Raw genomic sequence first — 24,353 nt, forward strand, 5'->3', positions numbered from 1 at the left:
GTAGGTAAGATAGTATTGAAAATTTTCATTACTGGGCCTTCTAAGGCGCCCATTAAATAATGAAATTTGGATATAATGTCAATCTCGGGATTCTCATGTATAAGGGTTTTGAATGTTTCGTAAAATAGCGGCCATTTTTTGAAATCACCCGCAAATTTGGGTATTTCAATTGTTGGGAGACGGGATTTGGAAATAAATTTATATGGGGAATCTTCACTTTTTGTCAAAGAGGAAGTATTGTTTACACTGGACGACTATCTCATGACTGAGAGGGGTAGTTATGTAGTTAAGTGGGTGCTCACCCACACATTCGTAACAATATTATGAACAATATAATCATCAAATACTATTAGGTATAAAAAATATACCAAATATAATATGAATATATACGGATAGCGCGTTGGACTTCTAATCCAAAGGTCGTGGGTTCGATCCCCACAAGGGATGCTTGGTAAAACTAATTTATGTAATGACCATATATTGTATAATCCAGTTTGGCAATTGGTAATTAACTATAGCCGTTTATGCGTTGTAATTTTCGTCTAAATTTTGTCGGCTGAATATCCACAAGAGATGTTCGGAAATATCACATTATTTTAAGAAATGATTTGTCATGTCTTGGCATTTTGCTGTCTACATACAAAAACTAACAATAAACTTTATCAACATAATAAGTTACAACTATAAATTATTACACCATAATTGAATGCCATATGTTAGGCGTCGGTGGTGTAATGGTCAGCATAGTTGCCTTCCAAGCTGTTGATCCGGGTTCGATTCCTGGCCAACGCAATCACGTTCATTACTTTCCTGTTGCAATTTGTCAAAATTAAAAGAAAGTTTCAATATGGGTAGAATCAATATTATACCAAATCGACATTATTATTATATTTATAACAACAATGTAGTATAAAATATGTGAACCCGGGACCACCGCCACCCAAATCGGGAATCATACCCCTAGACCAACGAACCACATGTTCTACCCAGTGCGTGTTTGTGTTGCATCCAATGCACAACATTGTAGTAAATAATATGTGCTCGAATTTAAAGAAAAGTCCGGGCTCGTCTGGGATTTGAACCCGGGATAAACACATTTCACACATGATTTGCCACTTAAGTTTATGATTAAATGTTTATACTACTGCATTTGTGAAATGTGCTCATTGCTATTTATTTTTATGTTTCTCTTGTTTTTATGATAAGTACCGTCCCGCCAATTATAAACCTTAAAGTAGTTAATATATTGCTGTTTTTTTTATAAAATTATTATGTTTCAGGTATTACATCAATTTTATACAGACGCTACAGAGTATTTTACTATAGAATATTTAGCGAAAAATATAAAATTAATTTAAAACTCAAGAAAACTTTAATATTATTTACTCATGCAATTATAAATTTGAATTAAAAATAATAAAAAAATATATCATGAGTGGGATTCGATCCTCCGACGATACGCATACTAATGAGAGCCCAGTCACATTACCACTGGGCTACGACTGAACCGGAAAGAACGCACGTTGCAAACTATGTATAGCGCGCGCTGCTAAAATGCAAACTTTAATTAATTTTTATAATTAAACCGCTTTTCATAGGCCTCTAATATTTTACCACGGTCAGTTTGGGCATAAAATCTACCATTGTGCCAAATTTCATCAAAATCCGAGACGAGCAATGCGCGGGTTCTCCTTTTAAGTTCTGGCAGGTCTGGCCAATATAAGAGCAATTACAATCCAAACAACTTGTGCTGTCTGGGAGAGGTATGTCAGTGGCTGATGATCGGTATATATGATGAACTTTTGATCATATAAATAAGGGCGAAACTGTCTAATACTCCATATGATAGCTAATAACTCCTTGTATTATGTCATAGTTTAGTTCCGCCTTGTTGAGTTTTCTGGAAGCAAAAACCACTGGCATCTCTCCTGCTGGACTGTCTTCAGCCAGAACTGCTCCTATAGCTTCACCGTCGTCAAGATAAAAGGTTTATTAAAATCCGCACATTGCAATATTGGTGCATTTAAAAGAGTCTTCTTTAAAAGATTTAATGATTTATCTTTCATTTCACCCCAATTCCAAGCTTTATCCTTCCTCAGCACTGATATCAGAGGGTTAGCAATTCTTGCAATTTTTTTAATGAACTTTCGGTGATATCCTACTAATCCTAAGAACATTTTTACTTCTCTTGGATTTGCTGGTGCCATAAAATTACTTATAAACACTACTTTGTCGGAATCTGGAGTAACACCCTTTTCTGATATTACATGCCCCAAATAGGTTAATTTCCGACTTAGGAATTCATACGTTATTGGTTGGAGTTTTAGATTGTGCTTAGGTACGTTACGTAGTTGTTTGAAAACATCTCGTAACCTATAATTGTGATTCTGTAGTGTCTTATCATAAACGAAAATGTCGTATATGTACACTAATCCTTTAAATCGTTCGACTCACGCCAATACCATGTTAGTTAACCTTTGCAGTGTGCTTGGTGCATTTTTCAGTCCGAAGGGCATCCTTTTATAGTAAAATTTTCTTCATTAAGACCATTACGTTTTTCTTCATTTTTATATATGGGTCATTCTTTTACAAACCGGACACTAATTAACCTTGGCATTTTAAAATTGTCTGAAAATTTGTTTACAGATACTATTCATAAAATCATTTGACATGTATTTCAGGATTTTGCTTTAAAAAATTTTTTAAAGAAAATATTTACGATTGAAATTTGGATAATTTGCTCAAATTTGATGGTCTTCCTCTGCATTACTCTTAATATCTCCAGTTGTGGTGAACAGATCAGTATGATTTTTTTTTTATTGTACTCATTTTGAATTCAACTTTCAGTTAATTGCAAAAAAAATTATTGTTTTTGCAATTTTTTAACAATAAAAGCAGTCTATTGTTAACATAGGATTTACATACCCTTTACCCGACTCGAATCGATTGAAATAAACAACATAATTTTTCTTTTACTCTCTACTACAAAATCTCTTTATTTGATGTTGGAGGCACAGTTAGATCCAAAGATATTAAATATTTTTGAGCGCTAGTCGCGCAGAACGGAACGTCTTGAATACGCAGCGCGCGACGTAATGAAACATGTGAGAACTTGTGGTGCTGCATGCCGTATGAATTCTGTATGTTATGCGATTAGATATTGACTAAAATGCAGTTCAAGCACTAGCAAGTACAATGACTAAAAGCCAATTCAACCTCTACCAAAAACTAACCAAAGATTGCATAAATAACTCTTTTGCGCGCTGTCATTCAAAGAATCAACACTAAATTTGTAAATAAGATAATAAAAATTTCTTGCAATGTCAAAATTTGACAAAATAAGAGCAGATCGATGTTTGAATCCATTCAACTTGTGTCGTTATAGGAAAGTAAAAAACCTTCGGCCAGTTTCAAAAAAACATTTAGAAGTTTTAAATTTACCAATTACAAAAAGGACACTTCAGCAAAAAATCTGTAATACTTGCCGCCTGAAATTTGCTGAATTAACAAAGAACAACGTAAAAAAATTACTATCTGTGTTATAATCCAATTTCCTTATTCATATCGCTGTCTATTATAACTTGCAATAAGTGATTAGACAAAAATGTCTATGGTGTCCCCTTCGATAAATTCCAAATTAAGGATCTCAATTTGAATAACCTAAATGCAATAATAATATAATTCATAAAATGTTTTGGTAACACATTATTCACAATTGTAATGAAAAATTTGTATTGTAAATAGATTGTACTGTAAATATTTGTAATGATTACTTCCATATCTAATTAAACTGCACTTATGCTAATGTCACATGTCATAATGCGATCTTCATAAGCAATTTTCTAACAACTTTGTTTCCGAAGATCTTGTACTTGTATGTACACATAATTGAGATTTTTATGAATATGATTTCTAAAATTACTATCTGTGTTATAATCCAATTTTCTTATTCATATCGCTGTCTATGGTGTCCCCTTCGATGAATTCCAAATTTAGGATCTCAATTTGAATAACCTATATGCAATAATAATATAATTCAGAAAATGTTATGGTAACACATTATTCACATTAAACCAATAAGTACTTGCATAGCACAGCGTTTGAAACAAATTTATTTATTTATTTTTTCATAAGCAAGCCTTAATCAATCAATAATAATAGTATTATTTCAAGCTGTTGATAAAAGAATACAAATAGGCAGTGAGCAAACACTTGAGAATTAAATAAAAACCTCATATAAAATCAAAATAAGCATTCTTATTAACATTTAAAAATATATAAATAATTAAATTTTAAAATTAAAAGAATAACACATAATCTGTTTTAAATTGTCAAAACCTTTATGTTACGTTATGTTATGTTTAAGTATGCGATACATCTGTCAGTTGAATAATATTGTGTGGGAAGCCATTTTGAATCAAGTGCTGTTTACCAAAAATTTTCAAATTAAAAATGTAAAGTTTCTACGCAAATTTGAAATATTATCTCACCTTTTGGACAATCTCTGGATTGGCAGGAATTTTTCAAGACTAAGACTGGCCAAATCCATTCAGCCGTTTTCGAGTTTTATTCGGACATTTGAAAGACAGCTCCATTTTTATATATAAGATAACACAAACAACCAAAGCTTCCAAATGGATAGCGTGATAGCAATCAGCTTGTATGTGATGTATCACGCTTCAACGGTCTCACTCAGAGCACCAGAACCCTCGCTGGGGGTGCTCCGACAGCCCAAATCCATATCCCCACGCTATGAGATCAAAATCAAATCAATAATCAATAATCATAACAACAACAAAACACCAGCCCGGGCGATCTTTCCCCAAAATCATAAAACCCCAAATTTTCCCAAAATCGCGAAACCCAATTCTATCCTCAATTTACTTTTTCTAAACACCCCGAGAATAACCCACATACATCATATCAAACACAAAACAACAATCAATTAAAATTTACATTCACTCAAATCTAGCATAAAAACCTAAAACATTTTCATTCAAAACGTGGGAAAAATCAAAATACACTTATCTCTTATACTTTGCTGGCCAGCTGACATTCATAAAAATATGCATACTCACACACAATTTCTCAATTCTCGACTGAACTAAACAACCACTTTCACAATCAAATCAAAATATTCATCTATTAATGTTAATAATCATCTATTAACCCCAATTTTCTCTTTTCGCGTCGTATCCTTTCATACGCAAATTATTTCATTTATTTCCTTGAATCTCTCACAAGGACTTTTTTTTTCAACATCTTTTTTTCTAATATCATTTTATCCCAACATTATTCTCAACGGTTATAAAGTATCGCCCAGTACTCTCTGAGTGATGGAAAAGAAACACCAAAGTACAAACCAACGTCTCTGCACTTGCTGTTACATCTAACCTATACTATCTCTATTTTCTAATTATTCATAACATTCTTTACTCAAAATCCTATGCGTAATTTTCTTCTCATTTTTTTTTATTTTAGGCATACTCCTTTTAGGTCACTTTTATCTAAAATCTAAATTATTAAACGGATCAATTTTCTATTTATAAAACTGCATTTACCTATCTCTAACAACAATCTATTCTAAATATAATTCGTCTTATCGCGCATGGCTTGCAAAAACGAATTTATAAATGGTAATTTTTCTGTGATGAAGTTACTTACGAGAAGAAAAACAGGTGTAACAAATAGAAATGATAATAAAAAAACAAGAACAAAATAAAATCATACACATTTTTATTTAGTATTTGTAAACCGACACAACCAAACATTTTAAATTATAGCCAATTCTTTCTCGCTTTATTTTGCAATCCATCTCGCTCATACAATTTGCTACCAATGGATTTACTACCTTTTTTTTTGTTGAAATCATAACCCTAGACCAACAAGCCACGGGTTTCATCCAGTGCATGTTTGTGTTGGAACCAATGAACAACATTATTGTAAATAATATGTTCTCGACCCAATATACAATACTGTAGTAAATAATATGTGCTCGAATTTAAAGAAATGTCCGGGCTCGTGCAATTTATATATATAATAGGTTGTCAACTATCTCCCTTCCGCTTTTTTGCTCTTGGTTTATAATACAAAAAGGCGGAAGGGAGATATTTGAATTCAACATATTTAATATGATGAATAATATAATCATCAAATACTATTGGGTATAAACAATGTGCATTGAATATTTCAGAGTATAACCAGTAACTACTTCACGCCCCCGGCTGGGCTCGAACCACCAACCTTTCGGTTAACAGCCGAACGCGCTAGCCAATTGCGCCACGGAGGCTCTTATGGCGCTGTTGATAATAGTAGGAGTAAATTATATGTAGCATAAACAATAATTATAATTATTGAACAATAATGGGTATGAATAACAATTATTGTACGCCCCCGAGTGGGTTCAATCCACCAATCTTTCGGTTAAACTTTAAATATTACTAATGAAAAGGCGTTTGTTCGTTACTTAATTACCTAATCTATATTTACACAGAACGATTACTTATTCTAACACATTTCCTATTCTAAACATGCAACTTATTCTAGACTTAGCTTTAACCACGGCGCAACCAGTGTCCAACACCTATCCATACATCGGGCCCGATTCACATTATTCACTTAACCATCACATTTGCGTATTTTCACTAAGTCTACATTCTGTTTGAGGACACTCTCCGAACGCTGTCTCCCCATGACGTTCTCTAAGCTCACATTAAATACATTTTACTAACACCTTCGTGCGCCGGACCGCACGTTTGCCGACACTGAGGCCACGCCGGCACCTCTCATCCCCGACAACGACCACATCAAGCCTACGACTACTTCTAGACTGTTCACGCATACAACCATCCTCAGCCTGCGGACACATTCCTCATCAGAGACATGGCGTTTTTATGCATATAGGGAGAGGGGTAGTTGTGTGTTATTTTATAACTGTGTGTGGGTGCTACCCCACACATTCGTAACAATACGTGCTCGAATTTAAAGAAAAGTCCGGGCTCGTCCGGGATTTGAACTCGGAACCTCCGGCACCCTAAGCGGAAAACACACTCCTAGACCAACGAGCCACGCGGTATACTCAATAAACACATTTTACATATGATTTGCCACTTACGTTTATTATCTAAGCCAAAATCATACCCCTAGACCAACGAGCCACGGGTTCTAACCAGTGCGTGTTTGTGTTGGGTCCAATGTACAACATTGTAGTAAATAATAGGTACTCGAATTTAAAGTAATGTCAGGGTTCGTCCGGGATTTGAACCCGGGACCTCCCGCACCCAAAGCGGGAATCATACCCCTAGACCAACGAGCCACGGGTTGTACCCACTGCGTATTTGTGTTGCATCCAATGTACAACATGCCACGGGTTCTACTCAATAAACAAATTTTACACATGATTTGCCACTTACGTTTAATATCTAAGCCGAAATCATAACCCTAGACCAACAAACCACGGGTTTTATCCAGTGCATGTTTGTGTTGGAACCAATGTACAACATTGTTGTAAATAATATGTGCTCGAATTTAAAGAAATGTCCGGGCTCGTGTAAACTACATATATGATGAATAATATAATCATCAAATACTATTGGGTATAAACAATATGCATTGAATATTCTAGAGTATAAATAATAACTACTATACGCTCCCGGGTGGGATCGAACTACCAACCGTTCGGTTAACAGCCAAACGCGCTAGTCAATTGCGCCACGGAGGCTCTTATCGCTTCTTGATAATAGTAGGAGTAAATTATTTTAGCATAAACAATAATTATAATTATTGAACAATAATGGGTATAAACAACAAATATTCTTATACCCAATATACTACACTAATCTGTAACCCACGGCGCAACCAGTGCCCAATACCTGTCCATACATCGGGCCCGATTCACTTCGCACACAAATAGTTAACATTTACTTCACTCCTATAAACTATACAAACTATACAAGACTACTTTCGGTTTGAGTGACAGCTTCTGAAACGCTGTACCCCCATGTAATAAAAATATGCGCTCAAATTGAAAGAAATGCCCGCGCTTGTCCAGGATTTGAACCCGGGACCTCCCCCACCCAAAGCGAGAATCATACCCCTAGACCAACGAACCACATCTTCTACGCAGTGCGTGTTTGTGTTGCATCCAATGTACAACATTGTAGTAAATAATATGAGCTCGAATTTAAAGAAAAGTCCGGGCTCGTCCGGGATTTGAACCCGAGACCTCCCGCACCTTAAGCGGAAATCATACTCCTAGACCAACAAGCCATGCGGTATATTCAATAAACACATTTGACATATCATTTGCCACTTACGTTTATTATCTAAGCCAAAATCATACCCCTAGACCATCGAGCCACGAGTTCTATCCAGTGCGTGTTTATGTTGCATCCAATGTACAGCATAGTAGTAAATAATATATTCTCGATCCAATATACATTATTGTATGTAAATAATACGTGCTCGAATTTATAGAAATGTCCGGGCTCGCCCGGGATTTGAACTCGGGACCTCCCGCACCCTAAGCGAAAATCGTACCCCTAGATCAACGAGCCACGCGGTATACTCAATAAACACATTTTACATATGATTCGCCACTTACATTTATTATCTAAGCCAAAATCATACAATTTACAACATTGTAGTAAATAATATGTTCTTGATCCAATATACATTATTGTAGTAAATAATATGTGCTCGAATTTAAAGAAATGTCCGGGCTCGTTCGGGAGTTGAACCCGGGACCTTCCGCACCCTAAGCGGAAATCACACCCCTAGACCAACGAACGACATATTCTACACAGTGCGTGTTTGTGTTGCATCCAATGTACAACATAGTAGTAAATAATATGGGCTCGAATTTAAAGGGACCTCCCGCACCCTAAGGGACCCTATAACCCTAGACCAACGAGCCACGTGGTCTACTCAATAAACCCCTATACCCCTAGACCAACGAGCCACGGGTTATACCCAGTGCGTATTTGTGTTGGATCCAATGTACAACATTGTAGTAAATAATAGGCACCCGAATTTAAAGAAACGTCAGGGCTCGTCCGGGATTTGAACCCGGGACATCCCGCACGCAAAGAGTAAATTATATATATATAGCACAAACAATAATTACAATAGGCTCTTGTCATAATACTGATAATACTAGGGATAAACTATATATATGATAAACAATAAAATCATGAAATTCTATTAGATATAAATAATTTTCATTAAATATTCTAGGGTATAAATAATAAATATTTTTCCTCGTAGACCCTTGTCGTAATGCTGATAATAGTAGGGGTGAACTATATGTATTGTCATGGACTCCTTTTTATTGTCATGAATATCCTTTTATTTATTTACTATACTCCTTTAGTCAAGCTCTAATTTATTATTATTGTGTACATTCGCGGTCTTTCTACAACCTTACCGTGACGTCGCAATCCTGTAAGAGACTAGTTACTTTAAATATTACTAATGAAAAGGCGTTTGTTCGTTACTTAATTAACTAACCTATATTTACATTTAATAATCACTTATCCTAAAACATTGCTTATTCTAACATGCAACCTATATCTACACTAATCTGTAACCCACGGCGCAACCAGTGTCCAATATCTGTCCATACATCGAGCCCTATTCACTTCACACACAAAGAGTTAACATTTACTTCACTCCTATAAACTATACAAACTATACAAAGTTTACTTTCGGTTCGGGGCATAGCTTCCGAAACGCTGTCTCCCCATGACGTCCTCTAGGCTTACATTAAAAACATTTTATTAACCCTTTCGTGCGCTGGACCGCACGTTTGCCGACTTTGAGGCCATGCGGGCAACGCACACCCTCGACCATGACTACCTGATGACTGAAAGGGGTAGTTATGTAGTTATGTGGGTGCTCACTCACACATTCGTAACAATATGATGAACAATATAACAATTAAATACTATTGGGTATAAAAAATATTCTTTTAATATTCCAGGGTATTAGTAATAACTACTATACGCCCCAGGGTGGGCTCGAACCATCAACTTTTCGGTTAACAGCCGAGCGCGCTAGCCACTTGTGCCACGGAGGCCCTTGTCGTGCTATTGATAAGAGTAGGAATAAATGATATATAGGATAAACAATATTTATAATCATCAAACAATAACGGGTATAAACAACAATTAATCTTACACCCAATAAATAACACAAATCTGTAACTTTTTTTTATCATCAATATCAGATATAATAATTAAGAATCAATGCAAACAAAAGTTTTTTGAGGCTGTGGTCCCTTTGGCGCAGCGGATTGCGCGTTGGACTTCTAATCCAAAGGTTGTGGGTTCGATCCCCACAAGGGATGCTTAGTAAAACTAATTTATGTAATTAACTATAGCCGTTCATGCGTTGCAATTTTTTTCTAAATTTTGTCGGCTGAATACCCACAAGAGATGTTCGGAAATATCACATTATTTTAAGAAATGATTTGTCATGTATTGGCATTTTGCTGTCTACATACAAAAACTCACAATAAACTTTATCAACTTAATAAGTTACAACTATAAGTAATTACACCACAATTGAGTGCATAGTTGCCTTCCAAGCAGTTGATCCGGGTTCGATTCCCGGCCGACGCAATTATGTTTATTACTTTCGTGTTGCAATTTGTCAAAATTAAAAGAAAATTTCAATATGGGTAGAAATTATACCAAATCGACATTGTTATTATATTTATAACAACAATGTAGTAAGAAATATGTGCTCGAATTAAAAGAAATGCGCGGGCTCGTACAGGATTTGAACCCGGGACTTCCCCCACCCAAAGCGGGAATCATACCCCTAGACCAACGAACCACATGTTCTACCCAGTGCGTGTTTGTGTTGCATCCAATGCACAACATTATAGTAAATAATATGTGTTCGAATATAAAGAAAAGTCCGGGCTCGTCCGGGATTTGAACTCGGGACCTCTCGCACCCTAAGCGGAAATCATACCCCTTGACCAACGAGCCACGCGGTATACTCATTAAACTCATTTCACGCATGATTTGTCACTTACGTTTATTATCTAAGCCAAAATCATACCCCTAGACCAACGAGCCACGGGTTTGATCCAGTGCGTGTTTGTGTTGGATCTAATCTACAACATTGTAGTAAATATTACTACAATTTTGTAGTAAATGATATGTACTCGAATTTAAAGAAATGTCCGGGCTCGTCCGGGATTTGAACCTGGGACATCCTGCACCTTAAGCAGAAATCATACCCCTAGACCAACGAGCCACGGGTTGTACCCATTGCGTATTTGTGTTGCATCCAATGTACAACATGCCACGGGTTCTACTCAATAAACACATTTTACACATGATTTGCCACTTACGTTTAATATCTAAGCCGAAATCATAACATTAGACCAACAAGCCACGGGTTTATACAGTGAGTGTTTGTGTTGGAACCAATGTACAACACTGTTGTAAATAATATGTTCTCGATCCAATATACAATACTGTAGTAAATAATATGTGCTCGAATTTAAAGAAATGTCCGGGCTCGTGTAAACTACATATATGATGAATAATATAATCATCAAATACTATTGGGTATAAACAATATGCATTGAATATTCCAGAGTATAAATAACAACTACTTTACGCCCCCGGGTGGGCTAGAACCACCAACCTTTCTGTTAACAGCCGAACGCGCTAGCCAATTGCGCCACGGAGGCTCTTGTTGCGCTGTTGATAATAATAGGAATAAATTATATATAGCACAAACAATAATTATAACAGGCCCTTGTCATAATACTGATAATACTAGAGATAAACTATATCTATGATAAACAATAAAATCATGAAATTCTATTAGATATAAACAATTTTCATTGAATATTATAGGGTATAAATAATAAATATTTTTCCTCGTAGACCCTTGTCGTAATGCTGATAATAGTAGGGGTAAACTATATGTATAGTCATGGACCCCTTTTCATTTGTCATGAATATCCTTTTATTTATTTACTATACTCCTTTAGTCATGCTCTAATTTATTATAATTGTGTACATTCGCGGTCTTTCTACAACCTTACCGTGACGTCGCAATCCTGTAAGAGACTAGTTACTTCAAATATTACTAATGAAAAGGCGTTTGTTCGTTACTTAATTAACTAACCTATATTTACATTTAATAATCACTTATCCTAAAACATTGCTTATTCTAACATGCGATTTTTATCTACAATAATCTGTAACCGACGGCGCAACCAGTGTCCAATACCTGTCCATACATCGGGCCCTATTCACTTCACACACAAATAGTTAACATTTACTTCACTCCTATAAACTATACAAACTATACAAAGTCTACTTTCGGTTTGGGGGATAGCTTCCGAAACGCTGTCTCCACATGACGTCCACAATTAAAAACATTTTATTAACCCTTTCGTGCGCTGGACCGCACGTTTGCCGACCTTGAGGCCATGCAGGCAACGCACACCCTCGACCACGACTATCTCATGACTGAGAGGGGTAGTTATGTAGTTAAGTGGGTGCTCACCCACACATTCGTAACAATATTATGAACAATATAATCATCAAATACTATTAGGTATAAAAAATATACCAAATATAATATGAATATATACGGATAGCGCGTTGGACTTCTAATCCAAAGGTCGTGGGTTCAATCTCCACAAGGGATGCTTGGTAAAACTAATTTATGTAATGACCATATATTGTATAGTCCAGTTTGGCAATTGGTAATTAACTATAGCCGTTTATGCGTTGCAATTTTCGTCTAAATTTTGTCGGCTGAATACCCACAAGAGATGTTCGGAAATATCACATTATTTTAAGAAATGATTTGTCATGTCTTGGCATTTTGCTGTCTACATACAAAAACTAACAATAAACTTTATCAACATACTAAGTTACAACTATAAGTTATTACACCATAATTGAATGCCATATGTTAGGCGTCGGTGGTGTAATGGTCAGCATAGTTGCCTTCCAAGCAGTTGATCCGGGTTCGATTCCTGGCCAAGGCAATCACATTTATTACTTTCCTGTTGCAATTTGTCAAAATTAAAAGAAAGTTTCAATATGGGTAGAATCAATATTATACCAAATCGACATTATTATTATATTTATAACAACAATGTAGTATAAAATATGTGAACCCGGGACCACCGCCACCCAAATCGGGAATCATACCCCTAGACCAACGAACCACATGTTCTACCCAGTGCGTGTTTGTGTTGCATCCTATGCACAACATTGTAGTAAATAATATGTGCTCGAATTTAAAGAAAAGTCCGGGCTCGTCTGGGATTTGAACCCGGGACCTCCCGCACCCTAAGCGGAAATCACACCCCTAGACCAACGAGCCAGGCGGCGTACTCAATAAACACATTTCACACATGATTTGCCACTTAAGTTTATGATTAAATGTTTATACTACTGCATTTGTGAAATGTGCTCATTGCTATTTATTTTTATGTTTCTCTTGTTTTTATGATAAGTACCGTCCCGCCAATTATAAACCTTAAAGTAGTTAATATATTGCTGTTTTTTTATAAAATTATTATGTTTCAGGTATTACATCAATTTTATACAGACGCTACAGAGTATTTTACTATAGAATATTTAGCGAAAAATATAAAATTAATTTAAAACTCAAGAAAACTTTAATATTATTTACTCATGCAATTATAAATTTGAATTAAAAATAATAAAAAAAATATATCATGAGTGGGATTCGATCCTCCGACAATACGCATACTAATGAGAGTCCAGTCACATTACCACTGGGCTACGACTGAACCGGAAAGAACGCACGTTGCAAACTATGTATAGCGCGCGCTGCTAAAATGCAAATTTTAATTAATTTTTATAATTAAACCGCTTTTCATAGGCCTCTAATATTTTACCACGGTCAGTTTGGGCATAAAATCTACCATTGTGCCAAATTTCATCAAAATCCGAGACGAGCAATGCGCGGGTTCTCCTTTTAAGTTCTGGCAGGTCTGGCCAATATAAGAGCAATTACAATCCAAACAACTTGTGCTGTCTGGGAGAGGTATGTCAGTGGCTGATGATCGGTATATATGATGAACTTTTGACCATATAAATAAGGGCGAAACTGTCTAATACTCCATATGATAGCTAATAACTCCTTGTCTATTATGTCATAGTTTAGTTCCGCCTTGTTGAGTTTTCTGGAAGCAAAAACCACTGGCATCTCTCCTGCTGGACTGTCTTCAGCCAGAACTGCTCCTATGGCTTCACCGTCGTCAAGATAAAAGGTTTATTAAAATCCGCACATTGCAATATTGGTGCATTTAAAAGAGTCTTCTTCAAAAGATTGAATGATTTATCTTTCATTTCACCCCAATTCCAAGCTTTATCCTTCCTCAGCACTGATATCAGAGGGTTAGCAATTCTTGCAATTTTTTAATGAACTTTCGGTGATATCCTACTAATCCTAAGAACATTTTTACTTCTCTTGGATTTGCTGGTGCCATAAAATTTCTAACAGCTTCTACTTTGTCGGAATCTGGAGTGACACCCTTTTCTGATATTACATGCCCCAAATAGGTTAATTTCCGACTTAGGAATTCATACGTTATTGGTTGGAGTTTTAGATTGTGTTTAGGTACGTTACGTAGTTGTTTGAAAACATCTCGTAACCTATAATTGTGATTCTGTAGTGTCTTACCATAAACGAAAATGTCGTATATGTACACTAATCCTTTAAATCGTTCGACTCACGCCAATACCATGTTAGTTAACCTTTGCAGTGTGCTTGGTGCATTTTTCAGTCCGAAGGGCATCCTTTTATAGTGAAATTTTCTTCATTAAGACCATTACGTTTTTCTTCATTCTTATATATGGGTCATTCTTTTACAAACCGGCCAGAATGCTTTGTAGGCAACAGCAAATGGAAATTTTGGAAACTTGCACAATGACTGATAAACTATTATATGGCCCAGAGATAGATGACTCGGTTTAAGTAATTCAATAATTCGAATTTTTGTACGTAAATCCAATGTGAAACTTTAAACGCGTTTTTCTCAAAACTATGTTTCTTGACGCGGTGACCACTGTAACTCGAAAACCACTTAGTAAATTTTAATGAAATTCATACAGCTTTTAGAATACATAATAAGCTCGTGCCTGATCGAAGGATTTTTATTTTTTCAAAAATTTGAATTTTTTAAGACCAATTAACTGTTGATTTTTTACCCAAAAATCTAGATTTTTTCTTTCTGATGCTGCCATTTTGTTAATTTTTGCAAAAAAAAGAAAACCTTCGATCCGGCCCGGGATTAACTATTCATAAAACTATTTTTTTAATTTGATTGATTTTAGATGAATCTCTAAGGAGTTATGATGGTCACCGCCAGGACCGTTTTTCGAAACAGGGTCAACAAAAACGGCTATAACTTTGCCACAAGAAACCTGATGTGCAGGAAGTAAGGACAGCTAACAATATGCAATTGAAGGTAGTGTCTTGTGGCAGTGTTTCTCTTAGGACAGAGGTTTATGGTCAAACTTATGATGTTGAAGTACAGGATGCTCATTATGTGCCACAATTGTCAGCTAATTTATTATCTGTTAGCGCTCTTACCAGAAAGGGTAACAGGGTTGTATTCAATGATAATAAATGCAAAATTTATGATAAAAATAACACTTTGGTTGCAGTGGCGGTACTTACAGGTGGAGTATATAAACTCATGACAAATAATATTAATTGTTTGTTAGTTACAGATCCTACGTCAGGAAATATATGGCATAGACGGTTAGGACATATAAATAAAACAGATTTGTGTAAATCGAGTAAAGGCTTAGTGAAAGGACTCACCATATCCGAGAAGGCAACATCGGACATAAATAATTGTATAGTTGGTTGTAAAGGAAAGCAAACTAGATTGTCATTCAAACACAAAGGATCAAGAGCAGTAAAAGTTCTGGAAAATATTGAAGATGTGCCTAGCAAGAACCCAATAGAATCAGTAGTGAACAGTGTTTCAGTGGGGGTTGATGAAATGCATACTGTAACGGAAGAAAAGAATCAAAATGCTGGCAGTGATCATGAACAAAATGTTATAGAAACACGAAAGTCTAAAAGAAAAAGAAAGAAGAAAATGTTTGACGATCATGTCACATATGCGTGTGACAATTTTCAGAGACCGAGTGCATGGCAATGACAGGTGCTTCTAAAGAAGCGATATACTTAAAAGGTTTGTTAATGGAATTAACGGATATAGATGAGAGTGTATGTTTTTACAATGATAACGAGTCAGCACAAAAACTCTCATAAAATCCAGTTTTTTAACAAAAGGTCAAAACACATTGAAGTGAGACATCATTTCATCAGGAAGCAATTGCAGATGGTGTGATCGATCTAAAATATATGCAGACAAATGATATGCCTGCTGATATATTCACGAAGAGCTTAAGTGTACATAAACATATGAAGTTTTTAAAGTTGTTAGGTATGAGTACACATGTTGTTTAGTATAGTGGGGGTGTTGAAGTTTAATACTAAACGCTCTGTGTCTACTATGTTTATGTATATATGCTTGTCTTTTTTTTTATGTAAAACAAGTGATTGTTAATAATGTTTGTAATGAATGTGATTAGTTGAAGAATATATAATCAGTCAGTCTGTTTTTATCCTTCTGCATAAACGGTTGTATTATTATTCACATAAACTTTCAACATAAATTCTACAGAGTGTTTGTGTGTTTGGAATGATCAAACCCGATGCTGGGTTCTCTAGCGCGATTGCTGGTATCTCGGATCTTGTTGCGAATTTTATCGTGTAGTTGTTTTGGCTAGGAAGAATGACAGGACGAAATCTAATTATGCTATGCATTGTAAATAGCCCATCATTCTTGTAGTAAAACAAAAGTTTGTATTGTTAGTATTCCTTATCAATATGGCAATCATGCTCTGAATTCTAGAATGGTTCGTGGTAAATTCAATAATATTAGGATCTTTGATATCAATAGGTACGTCAACAGAACTGATTACACCAAACAAGACCTTCATCTTATTTCCAGTGCCAAACAGAAGCTTTGTTACTACAATTTCTCACAAGAGATATGCTACCTCTGATAAATTCCAGAATCTTCCGATCGTTTCCCGCCTAATGCTGGTTAAGTTTCTTTATTATCTGTCAGAACTTTTAAAATCTACCCCAATAAAATAAACCAACTTCACTCAAACAGATCCATATTTCAGAAAAAATATAACAAGTTGTAAAAATAATTAAAATCTGATTTTTATTGCCTATTTTTATGTTCTAAAATTATATTTATTATGTATGTTCAGAATGATAAAATTTTAGAGCTCTTTTTAAGTTCCGTGTTGATTATGGTGATATTGCATTGTAGCATCACTTGGAATCTTCAAGTGCCAACGCCACATACATCAGCAAAACTGTGCAAAATGAACTAATAGATGTGTGTGCAGAAGTCATTCAAGAAACTATTTTAAAGAATGTGCGGGAAGCCAGATATCTTTCTATTTTGTTTGACGAAACCACGGATATATCACATATCTCACAGCTCATTCATTACGTTATTTTCATAATGGTATTATTAAGGAACATTTTGTGACTTTGCGATACATATTATGCTCTTAAATCTGAAGACAATAATTTAGGTGACATAGGGCCTAGATTGACACGTAAAATGTTAGCAAAAATTGTTCAAAACTTGTGTACGAAATAAAATTTAGATTTATATTGGCGTGTGGGTATTGGAACTGACAGCTGCTCGGTTGTGGCATCAAATACAAAAGGTGCAGTGAAGAAGTTAATGAAAATTACGATCCATGCTAAACATTGCACATGCAACAATCATGTTCTCAATAATGCACTAGCAAAATCTAGTTTCCTGCCGCAATCCATCTGGCATAATGAGAAGAGTTGTGGCATTTGCCAATGCATCTGCTAAGCAATTTTTAAGTTAGAACTTGCTGTCATGCAAGGTATTTGTGAAACACGCTGGGTAGAAAGTTTCAAGGAGACAACTTAAATAAAATTTCTGCTTGGTAAGACAATGAAACAGCCAACAATGCACATTGCTTGCTGCAAACATTACGCAGTTCTGACTTTATTATATCCTCCATCTGCTTAAGTGATGTCTTAGGTGGGTGTATAATTTATTATTGTCACAAATTCATTAATTTATGCACTACACAGTACCTTAATATCTGAGATTATTATAGATTGAGACATTTATATGTATCCCAACATAAGATTTTTTTTACAAATTATGTATTGTCAGTGTGGCTACAGCAGAAAGGTCTTTCTCTACGTTGCGTAGAATTAAGATCTTCAATGGCGGAAGATCGTTTGGCAGGACTGACACTTTTCCATGTACATAAAAATAAAGCGATTGATGTCGATAATGTAATAACACGTTTTGGGAGAAGACACAAAAGAAAAAATGATTTTGTAATTTGAAGATTTGTATTTTGCTTATCTTTTAAATTATTAAGTATGTTTTGTAATTATTATATAATTAGTAAATTGTTTTTTTGTAATAATTACATATTTGAATGTTATGAGTAATCAGTTAATATATATTTTATTTTTTATATGTATTTATATATTTATTTTTATTGTATATGTTATATAGCGATTTTCAGGTGTAGTGTACTTATTTACATTAATAAAATACCTAAATTTTTTTTGAAATAATTGCAACTTTTTGTTCGCGTGACCTTTTTTTTACTAAGCAAACCCTAACCCCCTGGCGCCAAAGCTGAATCCATAACTGTATCATACATCACTTAACTGAATGTGGTCGGAGAAAATATTTATGGAATTGGACGAAAAACAAACTAAATGAAATAAAAGTTGGACTCATCGAAGATGACAAATTGATAATTTGGGCAAAATAACAAAACTAAAAGAAAAGAAAAGAGCAATTCTTTGGTTAGTTTCAGGTATTTTACAAAAGATCCTTCAAGACAACGAGAAAATATTGATGATAGAAAGAAATTTAAAGGACAGAAGACAGGAACAAATTACAAAATACGGAAATACTTTTTGTATGTTTTTTCAAAAAATAATTTAAGAAAGCGCTATAACACTAAAAAATGTGATATATAATTATGATTTTGTTTTAGTTATGATTTAGAATTAGTTTGTAATTTGAATGTAATTTTTTGTATGCAATTGATATATTAAGTAAAAGAAAACGTAATCTCGCTCTTTGAAACAATTTTGCACGCATCGGGTAAGACGTTGCACAAGAACAATATAAGAATGTTCGAAAACGTAATCGAAGTTGAGTTCGTTTGGTTGGTTCGTTGAATTCAGTTGAGTTACAAGAGATTAGTATTTTTCAGTGAACCAAGAACTAAGCAAGTATCATGTCGAAGTGTAGTGTACCACTGTGCCGAAATACACAAAGTAATGTTACAATGCATGTCGAGAGCAAGAAGTAATAAGGTACGTAAAAATTAATATAATAACCAAACTTTGGTAGCAAATAAATATGGTTTTGAATGTTCTTAATTTGGTTGGAAAGAACCAAAAATCCTTCTTTGGAGAAATTAACACCGTTTCATTGTAATAAATCTCGGTACGTGTATGACGCACATTTTGCAAGTATATGCAAAATGGATACAGAAGGCACAAAACTGAAAATAAACGCATTGTCTACACTAAACATGCTAGATTTCTGCTTCAATATAGTATAATCTTTGAGCAAAATTATTCATTCTTAGACTTTATAAAATACCTCCTCTTTCATTACAAACAGCCGAAGAAGAAACATCATTGAATATATATTAATAATAATAAGCCACTCAACTCAGTGTTTTATTCTACCATAATTTGGTCTTTCTCGCGGATAATTACCATTGCAAGTTATATTTTTGAGATTTTTATACACTGTGGTGAGAAAAGTTTTATATATCAATTACTTTACCGGCGTGTTTTATTTTGTTACGCATACGGCATTAGAAGTGGTCTATTCCGTTCGTAAACAATATGGAGCACGCTGCTCAGTTCGACGAGTTCGTGAAAATTGGCAAATCTCTACACTATTTGGGGAGGATATCGTTGACTCGTGTTCTGCATACACGAGGGCGTGAGTCATTAATCAAACTTATTGTTATCTTATAATATAAAAGTGAAAGACTGTTGCTGTATTGCTGACTGGTTGTACCAACACAGGAGTCGCAGATCACTCATCACCTCGTTAGATTATATTAAGTATTATGTCATTTTAGTTTCTGCCTAATCTTACCATAAGGCATTAATTATTTATAGTAAACTAAGGTATTTTGTCACGGCATTTTGATTATAATATTTGCAATATTTTTTGTAGTTAAATAATAATTGTGCATAATGGCGGATGCGGAATCACTAGAAGTTACTTACAAAATGATCAAAGCATCATTTGTTGCAATTCACAAATTCATAGCAGAATTCCGTGAGGTGAGAACTGGTAAAACAAACTATGTTTTATACAGTTCAAATATTGGACCAAACATAAAAGATATTTGTAGCTCAAAACTAATTCTATTTATTCCAAAAACTCTAATGTTATAAAAACAAAATATATAAAATATTTCCATTCATACCGCTTTTCAACATTTTAAGATCGATTGAAAAATCCAAATACTAACCAATAAATATACGTCAAAATAGTAAGGTTGACAGTAACATTCCTTCATCTTACAAGTTAAGGTTTTTATTTTTTCGTTGTTGGTTTACCTGCATTTATATTTACACTTTTGGTTTTATGTTTTAATGTTGGCAACACTGCCTGAAGGCATCATGTGCCTGTCAATACAACTGCGAGGTCGGTCGTGTTACTCAGTATACCTAAAATGAGGTGTGAAGTTTGCTCTATTATATGTCAGAAGTGTTTCACTTTTGCTGCATGCTCAATGAGATTTTATCGTTATTATGTTTTATTTTGTGATTAATCTGCTTCATACTATAGTTTATCCCTTCCTTTTCCGGTGCGTTTTTGGTTTTCTTTTTCTGTTATTTTGTGAATTATTCATGTTTTTTAGTATATGTTTTATTTTAATCGTATGTTTGCCATAATTATTATAGATTTTTGCCAAAAGATATTACATACCTTTTTTTCTTTGCAAAGGCACATCAAAACCTTTCATTCCTCAACTTCTAATATTTTTTTTCAAGACTCCAATATCCCCCGCACATTTTACAATAATTTCAGAATTAATCCTGAAACATCTCTTGCACTTCATTCTTATGCTCTGCCTTATTCTCTAATTCCGTTCACTGACATTCTATCAAATGCTCTTTCTTCGTCATCAATTCCTTCGACATCATTTCATTCATATGTTCTTCCCTCATCACCCATTCCTTCGACATCATTTCAATCATCTCTTCCTTCTTCACTTATTCTTTCGACATCATTTCATCCATATGCTCTTCCCTCGTCACCCATTTCTTCCACATTATTTCATTTGTATGCTCTAACCTCGTCACCCATTCCTTCCATATCATTTCATTCATATACCCTTCCCTCGTCACACATTCCTTCTTTACGTAATTCTTCTGTACCTATTGCTTCTTCAACTATTTCTTCTACATACTCATATTCATCGCCCACATTATTACAAACGACCCCTACAAGACCCAGATCGCTGCATTCTCGGGAAGTTTTCACAGGCATTGAAATATAAATACTATTTAAATATGTTTAATATTACATCCACAAAAATTACAATAATTGACAATTTATAGGATCTCCAAGGGCTCTTCGGATTACCTGCCCCATTGAGGATTGCGGGAAGGCCTATACGCGGTTCAGTTCTCTGCATAATCATATTGAGTCAGATCATCAAATTAATATTGAACAAGAACAAAAGCTTTTTTCTTTAATTCGTGGTTTGTCAACTTTTTATTATGGAGATTTTCAATACAACACACTTTTCTATAATTGCAACTTTTGTTGTAGATTTTTACAGCTGGAAAACGAAAACGGAACAGAACGATATTAACTCATATGTGAATGACACCACAGCATACAAAACAAAAGATGAATGCACCATCTTGTATTATAATGCCATCGGTGTTGCACACAACAAACAAAAGAAACAGTTTCAAGGGATACCAAAAAAATTGGACATGCTTGCCCCCTCACGAATCATATGCAAGATATATAATGACGGACATGTTAAAGCTGATTACTGGAAGACACATGTGGGACATAAAAATTTGAAAAATTATGTGCGTCTGAACCAAAATTTGATAAATAACATCAAAGGTATAGTTAAAGATTATTTAGTTTCATGTATGAAATTCTTGTGAATTCTTTATTCTTAATATATTTTTTTCAGAATAAATTAAGGCTGGACAATCCGTGGTTGTCTGGATAAATTAAGGCTGGACAATCCGAACACGAGCCACGGGTTGTACGCACTGCGTATTTGTGTTGCATTCAATGTACAACATGCCACGGGTTCTATTCAATAAATAAATTTTACACATGATTTGCCACTTACGTTTAATATCTAAGCCGAAATCATAACCCTAGACCAACAAGCCACGGGTTTTATCCAGTGCATGTTTGTGTTGGAACCAATGTACAACATTGTTGTAAATAATATGTTCTCGATCCAATATACAATACTGTAGTAAATAATATGTGCTCGAATTTAGAGAAATATCCGGGCTCGTGCAAATTATATATATATATATATATATATATATATATATGATGAATAATATAATCATCAAATATTATTGAGTATAAACAATATGCATTGAATATTCCAGAGTATAAATAATAACTACTTTACGCCTTCGGGAGGGCTCGAACCACCAACCTTTCGGTTAACAGCAGAACGCGCTAGCCAATTGTTCCACGGAGGCTTTTATCGCTTCTTGATAATAGTAAGAGTAAATTATATATAGCATGAACAATAATTATAATTATTGAACAATGAAATAATGGGTATAAACAACAATTATTCTTATACCTAATAAACTACACTAATCTGTAACCTACTCGGTATACTCAATAAACACATTTTACACATGATTTGCCACTCACGTTTATTATCTAAGCCCAAATCATACTCCTAGACCAACGAGCCACGGGTTCTATCCAGTGCGTGTTTGTGTTGCATCCAATGTACAACATTGTAGTAAATAATATATTTTCGTTCCAATATACATTATTGTAGTCAATAATATGTGCTCGAATTTATAGAAATGTCCGGGCTCGTCCGGGATTTGAACCCGGGACCTCCGGCACCATAAGCGGAAATCGTATCCCTAGACCAACGCGCTAGCCAATTGCGCCACGGAGGCTTTTATCACTTCTTGATAATAGTAGGAGTAAATTAATTATAGCATGAACAATAATTATAATTATTGAACAATAATGAGTATAAACAACAATTATTCTTATACCCAATAAACTACACTAATCTGTAACCCACGGAGCAACCAGTGCCCAATACCTGTCCATACATCGCGCTCGATTCACATCAGACACAAATAGTTAACATTTACTTCACTCCTATAAACTATACAAACTATACAAAGTCTACTTTCGGTTTGAGTGACAGCCTCTGAAACGCTGTACAAGGGTCTAGGGGTATGATTCCCGCTGTGGGTGCGGGAGGTCCCAGGTTCAAATCCCGGACGAGCCCTGACATTTCTTTAAATCCGAGTGCCTATTATTTACTACAATGTTGTACATTGGCTCCAACACAAAAACGCAGTAGGTACGACCCATGGCTAGTTGGTCTAGGGGTATGATTCCCGCTTTGGGTGCGGGAGGGCCGGGTTCAAATCCCGGACGAGCCCTGACATTTCTTTAAATTCGAGTCCTATTATACTACAATCTTGTACATTGGATAGAAACCCGTGGCTCGTTTGTCTAGGGGTATGATTTTGGCTTAGATAATAAACGTAAGTGGCAATCATATGTAAAATGTGTTTATCAGTATACGCGTGGCTCGTTGGTCTAGGAGTATGATTTCCGCTTAGGGTGCGGGAGGTCCCGGGTTCAAATCCGGACGAGCCCGGACTTTTCTTTAAATTCGAGACATATTATTTACTACAATGTTGTACATTGGATGCAACATGGGTTACAGATTAGTGTAGATATAATGTTTCATGTTAGAATAAGCAATGTTTTAGGATAAGTTATTATTAAATGTGAATATAGGTTAGTTAATAACTAACGAACAAACGCCTTTTTATTAGTAATATTTAAAGTTTAACCGAAATTCACACCCATTATTGTTTTATGCTATATATAATTTACTCCTACTATTATCAACAGCGCGATAAGAGCCTCCGTGGCGCAATTGGCTAGCGCGTTCGGCTGTTAACCGAAAGGTTGGTGGTTATGAGAA

The 24,353-nt window shown here is 34.9% G+C and overlaps 8 non-coding genes across 8 annotated transcripts; 2 read left to right on the forward strand and 6 right to left on the reverse strand.

Moving 5' to 3' along the window:
- Nucleotides 1-6,215: 6,215 nt before the first annotated feature.
- Nucleotides 6,216-6,289, reverse strand: Trnan-guu. Its single transcript has one exon. It is a non-coding gene; the product is annotated as a tRNA-Asn (tRNA).
- Nucleotides 6,290-7,243: 954 nt separating this feature from the next.
- Nucleotides 7,244-7,315, reverse strand: Trnap-ugg. The gene has a single exon. It is a non-coding gene; the product is annotated as a tRNA-Pro (tRNA).
- An 881-nt stretch (nucleotides 7,316-8,196) lies between these two features.
- Trnal-aag lies at nucleotides 8,197-8,268 on the reverse strand. The gene has a single exon. It is a non-coding gene; the product is annotated as a tRNA-Leu (tRNA).
- A 2,004-nt stretch (nucleotides 8,269-10,272) lies between these two features.
- Nucleotides 10,273-10,345, forward strand: Trnar-ucu. The gene has a single exon. It is a non-coding gene; the product is annotated as a tRNA-Arg (tRNA).
- Nucleotides 10,346-10,922: 577 nt separating this feature from the next.
- Nucleotides 10,923-10,994, reverse strand: Trnap-agg. The gene has a single exon. It is a non-coding gene; the product is annotated as a tRNA-Pro (tRNA).
- Nucleotides 10,995-11,193: 199 nt separating this feature from the next.
- On the reverse strand, nucleotides 11,194-11,265 carry Trnal-aag. Its single transcript has one exon. It is a non-coding gene; the product is annotated as a tRNA-Leu (tRNA).
- A 2,028-nt stretch (nucleotides 11,266-13,293) lies between these two features.
- Nucleotides 13,294-13,365, reverse strand: Trnap-agg. Its single transcript has one exon. It is a non-coding gene; the product is annotated as a tRNA-Pro (tRNA).
- Nucleotides 13,366-23,728: 10,363 nt separating this feature from the next.
- On the forward strand, nucleotides 23,729-23,799 carry Trnap-ugg. Its single transcript has one exon. It is a non-coding gene; the product is annotated as a tRNA-Pro (tRNA).
- The last annotated feature ends 554 nt before the right edge of the window (nucleotides 23,800-24,353 follow it).

Source organism: Ctenocephalides felis, unplaced genomic scaffold, assembly GCF_003426905.1.
Source record: "Ctenocephalides felis isolate EL2017-DRISC unplaced genomic scaffold, ASM342690v1 CF-g0.4_SCAFFOLD_01428, whole genome shotgun sequence".
NCBI classification, from domain to species: Eukaryota; Metazoa; Arthropoda; class Insecta; order Siphonaptera; family Pulicidae; genus Ctenocephalides; species Ctenocephalides felis.